Here is a 16,805-nt window from a genome sequence, read left to right on the forward strand (position 1 = left end):
TTTAACATAGCCGGATGTACTTCAAAGGATTCAATAATTACACCTGTTTATCGGGGAGATTAAAACAGTCTGAAGTATTATTAGTGTCAAAAGGATTTATTTCCTTTTGGGGGAATTAGCCGTTAGTGACTGCTAGCCTATTTTCAAGAAATATCAATAAATTTAAACTTGCATTAAGATCTGCAGCTTGCATGTGAAGGGCTGAAGGGGGCGTATCATGGCATTGCATGTTGGACATAAAAGGGTCATCAACTTCACTGGCATAAAAAATAACTGTAGGTCTTGAAGGCTTGGTGACTTCACCGTCTTATGTGTGGAGCATGGATGAGGCAGCATTTCTCCTTTGGGGTTTTAGGGGCATGGAAGAACCAGCCATCTCCAACCGCTGCACGGTAGTAGCATCAATGACTCTAGCCCTCTTGTTGGGTGGGGGACAGTGCACAAAATTTTCCTTATAAAGAAATTAAATTTTAGTTTTTAATGTAGAGAAAAACCACGCAAATTGTAGTGAAAAACCAAACTCGCCCCCTATTACACACACCCGCCCCTCCACCTCTTCGATATCGAAGAGGTATATATATATATATATATATATATATATATATATATATATATATATATATATATATATATATATATATATATATATATATATGTATATATATATATATGTATATAATATAATTTACTACTTCAATCGATAAGCCATTTTTCATTCGTTGATTTGCTTTCTATTTGTCCGTAAGAAACCATACCTGAAGGGTTTCCTAGAGGAGTGGAATTATCTGTTGCCTAAAATTATTTCGAATGTCAGGCACAATCCTTAAAATTGATACCCCAAAACGTTCTCTTCAAGAAGAAGGAGCGTAATATAATCCAAAAATTTACACAATGAGGAATATGTTCCAGACTTTAATTATAATTAACGGTTATTGAAAATTTGTTATCATTTTTCTTGCAAGGCAATGAATAACAAAAATTATTAACAAATTCTATTGCTATAAGTACAGAATGGAGATAATGTTAGCCCCTCCGATGTATTACTTATATCTTAAGGGCTTTTTTGTTGTTTATCACTTTGGACTAACTAATAAAAAGTAATTAATATTAATAATGACGGTTGAAGTCTGGAACAGCACCCAATGCTGTATCAATTACTCAGTAGTCTGTACATATGAATTTGGTTGTATTGATGCAGAATCAGCCTTGTTCATGCGATACTGAAAATTCACTATATAAAAATTAAAAAATATAATAGTGACGTATGGTTCAAATAGGCGATGGTCCTTGAACAGTCAGGTCTTATATACGTCAGTATTTGAGCAGATTCTGTCAAATTTCTATGCATCTGAATAAAATTGACATTTTAATACAGAATTATTTATACCAGATCTCTATTAAGCCGGGCAGTGGCGGATCCAGGAGAAGGTGGCGTGCGCCCCCTAACGTAGACTAAAGTAGTGTTAATTACTTAATTAACGTAAGTTTGCGTTAATTAAACTTGCTCCTAACGCAAGCTTATCGGATCATGTCATACCCAAACTCTTATTTGTAGTGATTTTTGTTCGTTTCAAGCTTGATTTTGCATTTTCAATTTAAATTTCACTCGTTTTAAGATTTATTTATTAATTTACATTAATATCTATTGTATGTTTGCTTGCATTGATTGTTTATTTAATTTCTGTTCGTTTTAAGTTTCATTTATAGGCTACTTCAATAGAATTTTTTTTTTTTCATTTTAAGCTTGATTTTCATATTCAGTCTAGCATTGATCGCTTTAAGATCTATTTATTCATTTATATTATTACTTGTTGTATGTTTTTGCTATGATTGTTTATTTTATTTCTTTTCGTTTTGGGTTTCATTTATTCTTTAATAGTAATTTCTGGTCGTTTTGAGTTTTAATTAAAAAAAAGATCAAATACTCATCAAAGTTTTAAAACTGGTATAAAAGGAGCAATATCAAAATGAAAAATGGGTTAGTGTAAACCTCGGAGTTTTTATTATCTGATATTTGAACTATTTTTACAAAAAATGGCTATCTAAAAATGTTTATCGGATGGTTTTGGGGAAAAAAGGCGTGTGGGACTAATTAAGCTTCGGTCTCTTTTGACTCTTTAAAACTGAACAAGAAATTTCTATTTTCAATCAAATGAGCCTTCTCTGAAGTTTATACGAGTATCCCTTCTGTAAGAACCATATTTATCCCCAGAATATAACTTACAACGCCTGTCCCTGGGCCCTGAGGGGTTTTGTCGACCCTGGAGTTTTAATATCTGATTGTTGAACTGTTTTTAACAAAATGGTCTCCTCAAATTTTTATCGAATGGCATTTTTCTTTTTTTTACCAAACAATAACAACGAAAATGGGTTACATCAATGGAAATTCTTTTGCATGTTTTCATGCATCTTGTTGTTTTCTCCTTTTTGCTATATTTATGAAATGCATTATAGCGTGCCAGAAAGTGTACAGCTAGCTCTTTTTCTTTATCTGACAACAAGAAAAAACAAAACAGATATAAAACTAAAATCAATTCTACAAAATCGATTAACTTAATGAAAATTCTTTAACGGATTTTCGAGCATCTTACTTATTTCTGTATACTATTTTTTATTATTTTGTTTGTTTTAGCATAAATAATGGCCGATCAAGAAAATGAAGAAATATTTTTTGATGCCTTCGGATCCCCCTCGACGGTGAATGAAGGTGAGGCTGAGCTTTTTTAGACTACTGATTTTTCTTTTTTAAATTAACTAATTGAAAATTAGTTATTAATTTTATAATTGTAACTAATTAATTACAATCCTATAGCTAACTAAAGTAAGTGAGAAACAAAAAAAATAAGCTTTGAATGAATTCATTGTTTCAATGATAAAACAAATCTCAACTTTTAGAGTATAGGTACATAAATCGAATATTAGTCGGGTTGAGTACAGGTCCAGAAACATTCAGTACAATTCACTGAGCAAATTACCTGCAGAAGGAGGGAAAAACTTAAATTCGAGAAGGAAAAAGTCCTAAACTTTTCTTGTTCATTTATTTTTTTGCTATTTAAGAGCCTCTTCTCCAATATCCTGAAGGCTATCGTGGAAGATTTGTATTGGTTGTCCTTTCATCTTTCATTTTTAAGACGTGGCGTAAGTATTGCTGTCAATGTGGAGTATGTTCAAACAGCTCGTGGTAACGAACTGGATGTTATTTGCACTAACCTTAAAACCTTCTACAATATTCCAACTACCCTTCTCCCCCCCTCGGTGGTGGCTATCATTTCATGCTACTTTTGAAACCACTGCTAGTTTTAAAAACAAATTACTCAATTTCTGAATTTTCGCTTCGCCTAATAACATATCAAGGTCTTTTTGATTTTGGTTCCTGGATTACGTCCGAGAGTTGGGATGATGTTTTGTCGTGTGTAAATCTTAATTCAAAGGTTAGTTTATTTCAAACAAAATTGATGACAAATTACCGAAATTATTTCCCAGAGGTTACCAAGAAGGCATGTTCCTCAGATAAACCTTACATTAATGAAAAAATAAAAGGACTAATCTATTTGAAACTAAAACTTTTTCACCTTGGAAAGAAAGAGGAAGCCTTAACCCTCCGAAACAAAAAAATAAGAAGGAAATACGTCGTGCAGCTTTGCATTATGGTAAGAATAAAATAAATTACTTAAAACAGAGCAAACCTCAGCAATGGTTTAAGAAAGTGAAAGAAATAGGGGGTCGGTCGTTCAAGAACCTTGATTTTCTTCTGGATGAACCGCTTGAACAGACAGCAAATGAGCTTAATAAACACCTAGCTAGCATTATGCAGACTTTCCTTTCTCTAGGAAAATCAGCTAATCCCTGAAACTCCAAAAGATAAAATACCGGAAGTTTCGGCGAAGCAAATGATAGAAAAAATACAGAAACTGAAAAAACTAGCATTTGTCCCATTGATATCCCAATTGAACTAATAAAAGCATTCCCTGATAAACTATCAACACCCCTTGTTAGTATTTTTAATGATATTAGTAATTCCTGATGTTACCCGTCGTGTTGGAAGCTGGGCTATATTACTCCAATCCAAAAGAAAGGAGGTGTGAACGATTTTATTGGAGTTTGACCAATCACCTTAACCCCAGTTTTTTCAAAAATGTATGAGGGTTTCATAGCTAATTGGTTAAAGGCAGAAATTTTGGAATTGATTGACTTACAACAATTTGGAAACCTGAAGGAGACATCTACTTCACACTATCTTGTTAGTCTTCTTGACACCGTTCTTAAAAACCTTGAAAACCCTGATACTTGGTTGAATCTTTTATTAATTGATCTCCAGAAAGCGTTCGACCTAATTGACCACAATATTCTCTTAAATAAAATACTGACGGAGTTTCAAGTGAGTACCTTTTTAGTTAAAGTTGTTGCCTCTTTTTTAACAAATCGTTCTCAAGTGCTGAAATATAAAAAGGTTTATTCCGATCACCTTCCTATCTTTTGTGGGGTCCCCCAGGGAACCCTGATGGGTCCCATTTTTTGGTCTTATAATGATTAATAGCCTCATGACTGACCACACACAATGATGGAAATATGTGGACAACCTGTCTGCACTTGAGGTTTGTCAATGAAATATTAAAAGCTGAATTATGACATTACTTGACAATGTCACCCAGGAGGCTTCTTTGTCGAAGATGAAAGTTAATGCTAATAAATGGTCATTTATGACAGTTAATTTTTTAAAATCACCCCGTTCTTTCAAAAACCCCATTCCTCCCAAAATCTCTGTCCCATGCATTAAACTACTTGGAATGACAAAAACCGGTGACTTGAAGTTGGATGCCCATGTTCAAATTATCCTAAAACAAGCTTCCCCTTTGGCTTCCCTTCTAAAACTTTTGTTAAAGATTTCTTGCCCCCCAAAGGATCTTCTCCAACTTTATTGTCCTTTTATTCGGCCAATACAGGAGTTTGCTTGTCCATTGTAGCATTTTTGTCTTTCTTCAGAGCACATTTATAAGATTGAAAATGTCCAAAAATGAGCACTTAGAATCATAAATGGCGAAGGGAAGGTTCCATATCATTATCATTAAGTTCAAGCTCACCAAGTTGGCCGAGAGAAGGAACTTCTTATGCTTTCGTTTCGGTATTAAGACCCTGTCTGTTCCTTGATTACGTTCCATCATCCCCAAACCCTACTTTCCTGCCTACAACAGACCGTCCCGTATTCTAATGGGGGGGGGGGGGTTAAAATAATTTGATCTATCTCTAGTAATGTTTCCTCATATGGAGATTTCGATTAATTAATTCAATGGGAAATTTAGTTAAACTCTTAGTTGACGGTTCGCGTGTGGCTTACCTGAGTGGAGTCGGAACTTCTTGAGTGGGGAACTTAAACTAGGAGTACATATAGGGAGCTTATATTAACGGCCATACTGAGTCGAAATCAGACTGAAAAGTTTCAGTTTCCCTTAGGAGCGAGTGGAGCCACAAGGACTATCAAACTTGAGAAATATTAACATAGAGAGAATAAAATAAGAAAGTAATGTGTTTATTTTTACTCACATAATCGTCGCAGAGTTCGGTGATAATATCAAGGACACTTTACAATCAAATACAAACAATGTTCAATAATACTGTTTTCAAGTTTTCATAAAATTCACATAAGTCCGCACGAAATACTCTTGAGAAGATTACTCAAGATTGATAACAGACTCACACAAGACTGTTAAAAAGACTGTCCAAGGACTAGTAAAAGACTCGGATGAGACTCCAAAATAAGACTCCAAATAAGAATGACTCGAAATTGCTAAGTTCTAGCAATCTACTTTTCCCAATTTTGCCAGAGGTTACGTCCAGGCGTTACTCACAAGTATATTTTACAAAATCTATTGGTTCTATTATATGGCCTATATTACTATTGGGTAATGATGAACCAATGAGCTACTTGGGTTTAATTAAGATTTATGACTTTTAAGATATCACTTTGGAATTCTTCAGAACAAACAAAGTTATACACCGTGTCTTTTTGCTTGTAAGGTGTCACTTATTTCCTGGAAGTCTGATGACTTATTTCTGTGAAAATTCTTAAAGGACAATGTAATTTAATTACATTGAGATGTTTATCCTGATATTTTCAGAACGAACGAAGTTTTTACACTGTAGCTTTTCGCTAATGAGGATAATAAATCTTAAAGGACAATAGGATTTAATTGCGTTGAGATGTTTATTCTGATATTTTCAGAACGAACAAAGTTTTACACTGTAGCTTTTTTGCTAATGAGGATAATAAATTCTACTATCTCTTGATGGTTTGGTATTTCAAGCTCTTGAGATTTAAATTACATTGTTAGTCGCCTGTCATATAAAGTTTGGTCAAACTGATATTTATTGCATATATTGGCGACATAAAGGCGGATTTATTTATTAGATTTTCTGTGGGAAAGATTTTTTCCAATGTATTGTTTGATTAACTACAATTGTTTCACTATTTTAAACTGAAACGCTTGGGACTTGCTAAAAGACTCTTACAATGTATTGTTTAATTAAATAAATTTGTTTCACTATTTTAAATTGAACGCTTGAGACTTGTTTGATCTGTAGGTTACTTGAATTTTTGGATTCATATTTTTGGGTGATGTTACTTTACTGGGGTAACTTTAATTGGGGAATTTTTATGTGTTTTTTTTTGAGAATTGATCCCATTACAGTATGAAATCCCAACAAATCCCCAAACTGACTCCCATCCCCGCTAAACATGAAAAGTATCGAGAGTTTTGTTTCGAGTTTTGTTGAGTTGTACAACAGCCCGGAGAATTAGTTTTTAATTGTATTGTTATCTATTTATTTTTTTTTATTTTTGACTTTTTAAATAAATTTTTTACTCATCACATTTTTTATGTATTTTCATTAATTTTATTGTTCACTGTTTTGTTTTTATTTTTACTTTTTAATTAAGTGTTGACATTTTTCATATATTTGTTTTACAATGAAATTATGTTTGACATGGACGTCACGTTCTTTTGATGATATATATATATATATATATATATATATATATATATATATATATATATATATATATATATATATATATATATATATATATATATATATATATATATATATATATATATATATATATATATATATATATATATATGTATATATATATATATAGTGTAGTGTATATATATGTGTAGTGCCTTTGAAATATATATATAGTGTTTTTTTACATAAAATTCCAATTCGGCAAAACATGCTGTGAAAGAAATTTTTAAAATAAAATTCTATTCTATTCTTAATCACAAAGGGTGTTAATTAGAATAAATAGCTCTTATGGAAGCACTAAAAAAAACTTTAGCGTAAAGAGCGAGGTATTGACTAGGGGGCGAACCCAATCATATATGTAATAGTTTTTTTTTGTTTTAAGTTTTGATGTTGAAAAGTTTTCAGTTGAAAAGTTTTTCAGTTGAAAAGTTTTTCAGTTGAAAACTTGTTTTTTTATTTAATTTATGATCATTTTTTCAAATAATGCTGGGAAATTCGACGCCCCCTTCATAGCAACGTCCCTTCCCCCATGAAAACTTCCTCCAGTGAAAAATCTTCCCACATATATCCCGATCCACCCCCTACTACCTGGAAAAATCCCCCCTGTAAACGTCTGTATACTTCCCAATAACCAATACTGTATGTAAACATTGGGCGAAGTTCATAATTTGCAGTCCTTCCCCCGGGGATTGTGGGGGATTAAGTCATCCTCAAAGACATAGTTATTATATTTTCACCATGCTGAACAAACTGGCTATCTCAAAATTTTGATCGGGTGAATTTGGGAAAAAAATGAGCGCGGGAGAGGGCCTAGTTGTACTCCATTTTATTTTGGTCACTTGAAAAGGGTCACTTGGTCACTTACCACAGAAGCGACAGCTTGTGGCAATTACAGAGGCATCAACCTCCTCTCGATACCCCGAAAAAGCTAAATTGTGCAGAGAGGCAGCAAAAAGCCGCGAGAAATGACTTTTTTGCGTTCTTTCATCCACTATTTCATCCGCATTTTGACGCCCATCCTCACACACTTTTCTGTTGTAACGAGTTGTCTGTAGTAGCCTACCTGGTAAGGAATAATCTCAGAGAATACAACTACCAAAACTACTAACAACTCACCACATCACCAAGCCGCTAGAGGCCAACACAGCTACGCACGCTCCTCCTCCTTCCCAATTTATTCAAACCGTCTTTACTCTGTCCCAGGAAGTTCCCATTTCCCATTTGAGGTAGGCAAACACCCGCCCAGACACACAAGCAAAGGAAGTGAGAGAGATAAAAACATATATAAATATATGGATTCTAAAATACAAACCAACAATGACAGGCATTGAGATAGGCAAACACCCGCCCAGACACATAAGCAGAGGAAGGGAGAGAGACAATAATAATTATAAATATATTGATTCTGAAATACAAACCGTCAAAGACATGCACTGAGATAGGCAAACACCCACCCAGACACATAGGCCAAGAGAGCGAGAGAGACAAAACACATGCACATAAACAGATTCTGACATAAAAAGCAACAATGACAGGTATTGAGATAGGCAAACACCCGCCCAGACACATAAGCAGAGGAAGTGAGAGAGACAAAAACACATATAAATATATAGATTCTGACATACAAACCAACAATGACAGGCATTGAGATAGGCAAACACCCACCCAGACACATAAGCAGAGGAAGTGAGAGAGACAAAAACACATAAATATATAGATTCTGAAATACAAACCGACAGAGATAGGCAGTGAGATATGCAAACACCCGCCCAGATACATAGGCAAAGAGAGTGGGAGGGATAGAAACACATACAAATACATAGATTCATACATACAAACGAACAATGACAGACATTGAGATAGGCAAACACCAGCCCAGACACATAAAGAGAGGATGTGAGAGACAAAAACAGAGGGAGAGAGACAAAAATATATACAAATATACAGATTCAGACATACAAACCAACAATGACAGGCCCTGAGAAAGGTAAACACCTACCCAGAGACACCTGCAAAGAGAGCGAGAGAGATAAAAAACAAATACTACTGCTTAGATTCTGACTATAGCCTGACAATGACAAACATTGGGACTAGCATTTTATTTAAATGAGAATGTGGGAGAGGTATATTTAATATTTGTACATACTAAGATGCATAATTGGAAAATTATTAAGATATATTTTTGGAATGGATCAATAGCATAGTGACTAAATTAGATAACTATAATCAGGGGTATAGTGGGGCAGGGATTTTGTTAATAGAAAATTCAAATGTAAATATTTGCAAATTTAAAGAAGATTTTATTTTAAGAGGTGGGGGGGAAATCTATAGTTTTAAAATATCATTCAGATTTAGAGGGGTGTAAAGGTGTCCAACGAATCTGTTTCGATACTAGGCTACAGTGTTTCAAGTATGCATTGTTTATCGCGGCCTTCTGACCTCTGCAAAATGGTGCTTCTAAGAACAAGTTGGACAAATTTGCAGCTAATGGGGAGGGGTCTAACCTAACTAAATTAAAATCATATGACTTTGTTTATAAGAGATTGATGTTTTGGGGTCATTTCCCTTAAGCAAGGAAGAAGAAGTATTACATATAGTGTCCCGAAATAATTGAGCAATGGAATATTTTTGTTAATACTTAGGAGCATGAAGCTCAAACTATACATCTTGATTTGAATATGTATCCTTTCTAAATGATGGTGGGGGTGGAAGATGCCATTTCTAAGTGCATAAAAATATATCAAAAATAAAATGAAAAAAGGTGTTATTTTGTTGTCGTTGTTGTTGTTGTTGATTAAATGTGTGTTGTATAAAATATTTTTTGTTATTGTAAGTAAAAAAACCATGATATTATGTTAAATAAATGTGTTGTATTTACTGTTAAATAAAAAGTGTTTTTACCGATTCTTAATTGTAAAGTGCAACTTTAAGTTAAAAAGAAAAGAGAATATGATTCTAAATTGGTTTTTTTGTTCTTGAACGGAGTAGTAGTAGTAGTAGTAGTAGTAATAGGACTGCGATAGGGAAATTATTTATTCGTTAGACATCTATAGTTTACAGTTAGTTGTAGGGCAGCCGTTGAAGCCAAAACAAAATTTATCAATTTAAAACACTATTAAGATCGTTTCTGTGTGGTCCAACAATGTTTGGCAAAACGACACTTTTAACTAAAATAATTAAAAATTGTGATAAAATGTTTCAGGAAAAGCTGAAAAATATCTACTATTGCCACAGTGTTTGGTGGGAGTCATGATAAAATAAAAGTTATTACGTCATCTGTGCAGGTATAATTCATACGGAGACTTGATGTTTTCAACATTGTTGAACCAAACTCTTGGCTGATTATTGATGATTTAGCAGAATCCGTTGAACAATGGTCTCAGGAATTACTATAATTGTTCACTGTTCCCTCACATCATGAAAAGATTTCCGTTACTCTAGTTCTACACAATCTATTTCATCAGAGAAAATGTATGAGAACACTTACTTTGAACTCTACCTACTATATCATCTAAAGAGTTGTTTGTGATTCTAGTTCTCTAATAACCTACTATATCATCTAAAGAGTTGTTTGTGATTCTAGTTCTCTAATAACTCTCAAGAAACAAATATAAGCTGGGGCTCCAAATTTCTACTTTCAGCGTACAATCAGGCGAAAAATAAACCCTATGGCTACATTCTATTGGATCGTAATCAAAATACACCAAAAGATTTGCGTGTAGTCACAGATATTTTTACAATGAAATTACAGTGAATGAGCCCTTTTCCAACTTTCTACGACAACTCCTTCGATACGAAGTGCCCTGGTATGGAAAAAGAAGAAAACAAAAAATGAACAATACATTGTGCCAACATCGTTCTTTAATTAGGCAGCACTCTATGATTTTATTCAGCACAGAGATTTTTGCATGCCATTGGAAACCTTAAAATATAAGAGAATGAGGGACGTATTCTAATACATTTTGATAATTTGCTACCATTCTCTGAGTGTTTGTAAATTGTACATGTAAATTTGTGAATAATAAAAAAGTTTTAACTCCACCTGTAAGTAATTACAGCGAGCGCGAGAATAAAAAAAGTTTTAACTCCGCCTGTAAGTAATTACAGCCAGTCCAAAGCCTAATTTTTGCCAAAATTTTTGCCTTCGCCAAAAATTTTACCAAATTCCAAAAAGTTGGGGGGGGGGCAGCTCCTCCACCCCTCGGGACGCTCCTGCCTCATCCTAGGCAATCCCTGTTTAGTCATGTTTTGAAAGTAGGCCGGTTCAAAACTTATATTTGTGCAAAGTCAGAAAGAGGGCGCACTGTGGTATGGGGAATGGGCTGGAGGGCCAAACTTTTGATCCGCGAAAATTACCAATGGAAAATCCATGTATGATTCAGATTACAGCAAAAATTTTCATTTATAAAACTTGCACTCGATTTTTTTGCATTTTTTTTAGATCTATAGGCTACGTCAATAAAAGCTTCAAACTTCCTTAGAAACCAAAACTCAGCAACCAGGTTCCTTATAAACCAGAAATTCAGAAAGAAAAATTAGAAATCTTTATAAGGCAATCTTTGTGGAAATCAAAGACTAATTATAGTGTTTGATATATTTACTTTTAATGCTTCTGATTTCAGTGAGTCATACTGCCATCTTAAAGATTTTAGGTGATAAATATGAAATAATTAAGAAGTTTATCCCAATTAGTCAATAAGTGGTCATGATCTGAAATTGGTACTGTTTCACTCTTAGGCTGAAAGTGCTCTATAGTTCGTTTTGATTTTTGGACGTCTGTACGGCAAAATTAGCCTCTTATATTAAGTATCCTCATAGTATATCAAATATCCTCATAGTTCGGTTCAGACACACATACAGGTTTTTTTATTTAGGGGCGGGGATAGAAAAAATTGGGGGATAGAATCCATGTAAGTCAATACCTTCGTCATGTTATTATAGTATGACTTGTCCACCCAGCATTTAAAGTTGCTGACTCATTTGATTGCACACAATTCCAAAATCAAGATGAATCAGCTTTTTTTCTTTTTTTGCAGAGTTATTCTTACTCTACACGCAGTAATTGACGTCACTAACCCTTTCTTATTTGCAACATTTTGAAATCATTTGTCAGGATGAGTCGACACTTTTTTCTTGTTATTCTTGCGCAATTTCTAGGGGTCTTGTTTCTTGCCATTGCTGTATAAAAAAGGATTCCATAAAAATTATTTCAGTTTAGTCTTGAATACAGACTTAAGCAGACCGAACCAACTGAAATCAAGCTTTGCATGTTAGTACTTGGAACTATAAAGATGCAGGTATAATTTGATTAAACATTTAGTATATAGAGGTGGTTAGATATTTGATATAATGCGTTCTGGATTGCCTGGTTTCCACAATTTCCTGTTGTAGTTTCAATAATTTTGTTACTAAAGTATTACATTTTATCACATTTTAGTATATTTTATTGTGATTAACCTAACTTCACTTCTTTGGTGTGGTCGGTTTAACAAGTAAATACCCATTTCTTCAAAGGGGTTTCGTAAAATCTAGAAAAATGGCACCTCTGGACATCTCTCTCTTCATGCGGATGCTACTCAAAAAAAGGCACAACTGTTTCTTTTGTTATGTGTGTGGTAAATATGCGGTAACTTCTTATTACTTTCTTTTGCCTTTCTAAAAGTAAATAATCTGTAATGTTTATTAAATATGTTTTTTTTTCGACAAGAAAACATGTTAGATTTCGAGGATTAAAAAAAAGAAACCAAAAAATATATATGCGTTTTTTACCGTACAAAATGCGGAGGCTACGAGAACAAATTTCTCCGTATAAACTTTAGGTAGGCTATGCAATTTTTAAGTTGAGAAAAATAAATGAATTGTCGCAAACGATACTAACTAATTTACTAGCTTCATATTGCAGTGTATGACGGATAAAATGAACGGTCAATGGCAAGGATATGACAGGAACTCATAAAATTTTGTTGGTGAAATTTTCAAATACGTATATAACCTAGATCTATTAATGTGCCTGGAAGATTGACTATTCTAGGCTTACCCAAAATTACGGTAACCACAAGAGGGTAAATGAGTGTTTTCTAGGTTTTTTCTTGTCTTTGGACAATTTAAACCATGGATTTTTTTTTGGAAAACCCCACCACTGTATAAAAATTTCCTAGTTATATAATATATGGGCTTAATTCAAAAGTTCTGCTTGGAAAGTACCTATAGGGGCAAAAAAAAAGTGCTGATATTTACTCAAAATAAAGAATAATAAGTAACTAATGGCAGATTTTGTATCGTGTATGTACAGATATAATACTTCCCCTATCAAAGATCTTTAATTTTACTAATAAATTAATTATATATATTTAAAAGATGTTAAAATCGTAGGCACTATATTGAAGATATTGTGAACAATTTGAATCTAGAATTGAAGCTTGCCAACGCACTCGTGATGGAAAAGTGATTTACGCGAGGCCCATTCAATAAGTAACGAGCAAATTTGCTGTAACTCATAAGGATTGATTTGATCAATTCGAAACTTAGTCTCCGGCAACATTTATGCACCCATCCTTTCTTTTTCTAATTTATGCATGTCTCTTGATCAAAATCCTTTGTATTGATCTTGAAGCCGTTTCTGCACTTGATTTTTAACTTCTTAATTGGATCGAAAATGTTTTTCATGACTAAAGCCTCTTTATGAGTTCTAAACAAATGAATGTCTGAAAGGCAAAATTAGAATAGTATAGGTATTTGGAGCCATCTTCCTCCTCTGTTTCAATTATTTTCTTGGTTTAGCAGTACCACTTGTGGATACATATTGTCATGAAGGAAAATCACTCCTTTAGTCAAGAATCCACAACATGTGTTTAAATGACAGGTTTTAAGTCATGCTTACAGCATTCCGGAGTTTACAGGAACCTACCTTTTGTGACTGTCCTGAAAATAAACGAGTCAGTGACAACCAGTGTTACAGCTGTATGTTCACCAAAAAGTAAGCCTTTCTATTCGAACGAAACGTTGTGGACTGTTGACTAAAGGTGTGACTATTCTCCATGAAACTTTGCACCTACTTGTGCCACACGCTAAATCTAGAAACAGTTCAAAGCTGGGATTGGATGGGAGACGCTTCAAAATCACTCCTACTGCCCTGACCTTGCCAATACATACTTCCAATACAATAATTAGGTCTATAAAGTTTTAAACATGTTTGTTTTAGAAAAAAAATATTGTATCAATTTGGGGTGCTTCCAAATATGGAATTTTTCCTTTTTTATTAATTAATTATATTATTTATTTATTCAATATTTATGTCTTTTATAGGCTTCAAATTGCCGTCCAACCATATGTACCGGAATCATATGAACACCATTAAGGAATTGAAATCCATTAGGACTGGAGACGCAGTTTTGGACGATGACAAAAATTTTATTGACGAGTTTAAGATATAAACACCATTAAAGAATTGAGTCCTGGACGTATCTAGTGGAAAAAGCTATGTAATTTTTGTTTTTAGTTAATACTTTTATGCAGTATTGTCACTCCAGTAACTTGTACTTCGATGAATGAAACCTACACTAGTTTTCAAAAATATTTCGATGATTATTGGTTTATAGGGGTCTATCCAATATGCTATTCACGGCTTGTCTTCTCCGAAAGTTCTAATGAACTTAACGGAAGTTGAGTGTAACAACTTCAAAGTTGGGGTATTCAGTAAGGGTATAAAACTAGTCCGTGGTTCGGGAAACCTATTACATACCACTATCATAGTTTGGAAATACTTCTTGATGACGTCGCGAGCTGTTTTGCTGGACGATCAGCTTGACAAAATCAGCCTGCCCAACTATTCAGTTGCACTAATTTGGTGTCCCGTTGAACTTTTTATTGGGGATATTTTTCCACAACTCATTTCCCTTGCAGCCAAAAAATGCGACGTTAAGAAGTTCATTCTCGCCCGTATTTCTTTTGTTATTTTCGGATTTTTCTTTGTAGGTTTATTATTGCTTTGTTATCCCATCACAATATGGCTGAATCTTTTTCAGGGTATACCCTGGAGATACAGCCACTGGAATCAATACTATGTTCTAGAACCTGAAAATTCTGGAAAAAAAAGGATAAAATTTTATTCAGGTATTATAAAAAAAACAAGCCGATCAATCACTAAGTATAATAACTGGGCACTATATGCAATGCCCAATTTCTGTCTGGCGTTAGTATATATTTTATGAATAAATACGTGCATTAAATAAACCCACCGGTTTTTATATTCAATATTCACATTGACCGAGAATAACTAGTAGTACAGATTTTAGTTACTTGACCCATAATATATACAGGCTATATTTCTTGCTAAACAAAACTTTTTTTTTGTAAATTTGAATTTTTTAAAGAGAAAATCTAACTAATAAACTTTCTTGAATATACTTTCAAATTCTTTCTCATATGAGTCTCTTGTTTCCTCCAAATATCACTATTTGATATATAGGCTAATTTGTGCTTGAACAGGCCAAACATTACTTATAGTAAACGAATGATGGCCAAACATTACTTATAGTAAACGAATGATGGCCAAACATGTTTTAAGTGTGAGTTCTACAAGATGCCAACTATGCTAAAACATTTCCTTTTTTAGTGGTTACATTGACTCTGGTATACAATCATTATACTTCAATTATTAAAACCTATTATTACAGGTTCACGGAATGCGTTTTGGGTCTTACATCAGTAAGGTACTTTTCAATTCCGCTTTATCTGTATTTCCCCTAAAAGTTGGTAAATCAAAAATAACGAAGTTATAAGATTTTGAGCGTATGTTCTCGGTCCACGGGTAGCACCACATTTACCTATATAATATTAAAGCAACAAAAACGCAGAAAATTTCAAATTGTAAACATGTTTCAACTGATAGAATATAATACCAAACTAAATAAATAAATTAGATTATTATTCTTAAAATAAATTTTATCCCAATAACTTGCTTCTGTAATTACACTTCACGTAAATATAGCACATAACTATGCAACACCATTGTAGAATTTATGAGCCTCTAGCGACCCCAGACAAAATATTGTCATAGAAAATCGAATAGATTTGTTTTATGAAAACTTCAAGTTTGTGATGGAAAACAACCTTCGCTTCTTATGCTTTCCCATTTCCCAGTGCTCTAAAACCCTCCAATGAACCTTTTAAGGCTGGAAAGCTACGTGTTGATCATAAGCTACAGTTTGGCCTCAATAACAAACACTACCTGTGAATATAGCCTACAATTAACAACTAACAACTAGGTAAATTTTCGATTACTTTCATCATTACCTTTTGATCCAATACGAATAGTATCTAGTAATAACTACCATAAGGGTTATACACTTGCGGATTTTGAGGGTAAGGATGTGACGCCCGTGGTGCGTAACGTAAATATAATTCTCAAGGCAAAATTCTGATAGTTTGGATAATTAGTTAAATTCTGATAGCTCTGATAACCCATTCGACCTTGTACTTGGAACCCAGGACTTGGAGATGGCGTTGGATATGCCAATGAGGTTTGAGTTAGTTGAGTAGTTTTTTCTTTCCAGCTAGTTGTAAAAATTAATTTAATAGATTTCCATGGAATGAAAAGACTTGATATGTTTTTGAGTTCTCGTTCGTTGTCTTCTGAGTTCGGTGAATATCAAGCATAGGTTCAAAATCAGATGGGTATACTAAAGTAGAAGGAAAATTCTACTCTTGATAGTACAGCAATCTTGGCAATTTTGCATTTAATTATTTTGTCAATGACGTAACAAGTGTTTAAATTGGTA

The sequence above is a fragment of the Artemia sp. Qi Xiang Cuo genome, unplaced genomic scaffold (genome assembly GCF_049724085.1).
Source record: "Artemia sp. Qi Xiang Cuo unplaced genomic scaffold, ASM4972408v1 HiC_scaffold_23, whole genome shotgun sequence".
NCBI lineage: Eukaryota > Metazoa > Arthropoda > Branchiopoda > Anostraca > Artemiidae > Artemia > Artemia sp. Qi Xiang Cuo.